Source organism: Myotis lucifugus, unplaced genomic scaffold (assembly GCF_000147115.1).
Source record: "Myotis lucifugus unplaced genomic scaffold, Myoluc2.0 scaffold_60, whole genome shotgun sequence".
NCBI lineage: Eukaryota > Metazoa > Chordata > Mammalia > Chiroptera > Vespertilionidae > Myotis > Myotis lucifugus.
The window spans coordinates 5,706,458-5,709,086 of NW_005871108.1; the positions used below are offsets into that span (position 1 = coordinate 5,706,458).

At 58.1% G+C, this 2,629-nt stretch overlaps 1 protein-coding gene across 3 annotated transcripts in view; it reads left to right on the top strand.

Annotated features, from left to right (window-relative positions):
- Positions 1-2,629, top strand: part of EPB41L1 (erythrocyte membrane protein band 4.1 like 1) — a 118,791-nt gene continuing 116,162 nt past the window's right edge. For 2 of the 3 annotated variants that reach the window (XM_023754445.1, XM_023754443.1), the window contains exon 1: positions 1-120. The gene's annotated coding sequence lies outside the window, so the exon portion shown is untranslated. Of the gene's footprint in view, positions 121-1,190; positions 1,316-2,629 lie in introns of those variants that run through there. The other variant, XM_023754444.1, reaches the window with a different exon arrangement.

The following is a 2,629-nucleotide window of genomic DNA, read 5'->3' on the forward strand; positions in this document are numbered from 1 at the left end:
GGAGAGGGAGCGAGCGAGCGAGCGGGCGGGCATTTCTGCGCAGCTCGGGCACCTCGGAGCCTGGCCGCGGGACACGGATCGAGGACCGGTAGCGCCCGGAAGCCGCGCCGCCGCCGCCAGGTTAGCGGTCCCCGCCGCCCTCCTCCAGCTCGTGTGTGTGCGTGTGTGTGTGTGTGTGCGCGTGTGCGTGCGTGTGTGCGTGCGCGTGTGTGTGTGTGTGTGTTGGAGGGGATCACGGAGGGCTCCGGGCTCTGGCGGGCGGGCTCCGGGTTCTGGACACCCCCGGGCAGGGGGCGGGCGCCCGAGGCAGAAGCCCGGCTTCGGTTCGTTCGACTAGATTCTGGCTCCGGTATGTGTATTGGGCTCCACGTCGCCGGGTGTGTGTTGGGTGTGAGCGCGCGCGTGTGTCCGTGGGTCAGTGCAAGTGGATGCTCGGCGTGCGCGCGCGCGCGTGCCTCTGTGTGTGCGCCCCTGGGCTGGGTGCGGGTGTGTGCGTGCGTGTGTCTGAGTGTGTCCGTGAGAGGGTGTGTCCGAATGTGAAGCTGAGCGTGTAGACATCTGGATGAGGGTGTGTGCCGGGGGCTTTGCTAGTGGCGGGAGCCTGTGGCGTGTGCGTGTGTGTGTGTGTGAGTGTGTCTGTCGCCGTGTGAGCGCCAGTGTGATCCCCGGGTGTGCGCGTGCGAGGGCGGGTGTGCGCCGCGTAGCCCCGCGCAGCCCCCGTGTGCGTGTGTGTGCGCCGCGTAGCCCCGCGCAGCCCCGTGTGCGTGTGCGCGGCTTTGTCTCCGCACCGCCAGGAGGAAGGGGTGGGGGCGGCGGCCGAGGCGCTGCGGTCGCGGGAGCCGGCACCTGGCCGGGGCAGTGGGCGGCGGCGGCGGCGGGAGCGCCCTCCCCCCGGGCGGAGACGCCCGGCTGGCAGGTGGGCGGCCACACCCCGGGGGACGAAGGAGCCGGGCTGACAGCCGAGCCCGCGGACCCGGTTGGGCTGGAGCGGAGGGCGTGCCCTGCCCGAAGCCCGGTGTGGGGTGTGGGTGTGGGTTGGTGGTGGCGGTGGCAGCGACAGCGAGCCCCAGGCTGCTGTCCCAGTCGGTTCAGGAATCCATTTCCTGTCGCGGCGCTGAGACTGTCGTCCAGAGCCAGACCGGGCCTGGCCGGGTCAACCACACTGTGTCCCCCCTACTCCTGCCCCGAGAGAAGAGCCGCATCTTAGGTGCCCTGGAAGGAGGAGGGGAGCCACTCTCTTAAAGGACCAGCGCACCCCCCTTCCCCAGGAATTACCCCTCAGGAGACCTCTCCTTTGAGAAGGGTCTCTGGGTGTGTAAGTACCTCTTTCCCCATTTATTGATGCGGTGCATGCATTTCTAGGTCTCTAGTCTGTGTGCATGTGTGTGTTCTGTCTATTTCATAGGCATTTGGGTGCTAGGTGTGTTTTACCAGTGAACAGTGAATAATGTATCTCTTGATGTCTGTGTGTTTTTATAAATTCTGGTATATTTGTTTTTATGTACATATAGCTGATTGTCTATTAGTGAGACTGTGCATGTAGGTTTTGCAAGAGAAGTGACATTTTGCTGCCAACTGGAAGAGGATAGAAAATTTTGTCCAGAGCCTCTCTATTTTAGAAAAACTGGGTGAAAAGGTGGTTTGGAAACCTGGCTGTGTGGGTTTCAGGTGCTGGAACTGAAATGTAGGTAGATTGGGGTAAGACTGGATACAAGGATAGAAACTGAGACTTATAGGAGGAAGTAGTTGTCCTGGAAGAAGTATATTCAAGTGCAAGAATTCTTCCTTCACTTACAGTTATTTTTCCCTATAACTTCACCTCCCCCTCTGCTGCCTGGTTTGCCAGGATAAAGTGCACAGGATTTGGAGTGTAAAGGGAGGGAGCTGGGAGTGTGAAAGGAAGGAGGGTGGATGGGTGATAGGATTGGAGGCCAACAGCAGATTTCTGCAATTCTTAAAATGTTTCCCTGCCCAAGGCAGCAGAGTATGGGAAAAGCTGAGCTTGCTGTCCCCTTCCCTGAATTCCTTTCCCAGGACAAGAAAGGTTTGGAGCTCAGGAGTCCTGGAGTCTGGTCCATGGGTCTCCTTTTGACTTTGGTCAAACCCTTTATGTTCACTCAACTCAGTTTCCCTGGCTGAGAAGCTAGTAGGCTAGATTCTGGGACTTTGAGACCCTTCCCTTTTTCAGAGTGCTAGCTAGAGTTTGTCTCATTGTTACCTAGATTTAGGAATCTACTCTTATAGCCCCTAGGGATCTTGGCCATGGTCCCCACACTCCACGACCCCCAGCCCCCATATACTTTAGAGCAGTGGTTCTCAGAGTATGGTCACCCCACTAGCAGCAGCAAGATCACCTGGGATCTTTTTAGAAATGCAAATTCTTGGGCCTCATGCCAGACCTACGGAATCAATAACTTTGGGGGTGGAGCCCAGCAGTCTGTTTTTACAAACACAGGTGATTGTGGTGTACTCTAGAGCTCAAGAAAAGTTCAGACAGGGAGCCAGAACTTCCTACAGGTTGCAACACCTGGGAAGCCTCCCCTGCTCCCTCCCACAATACATACCAGAAGTCACCTGCAACCCTAACCTGGCAGATAGCGGTTCTGGTTTCAAGTCTCAGGTCTTCCTT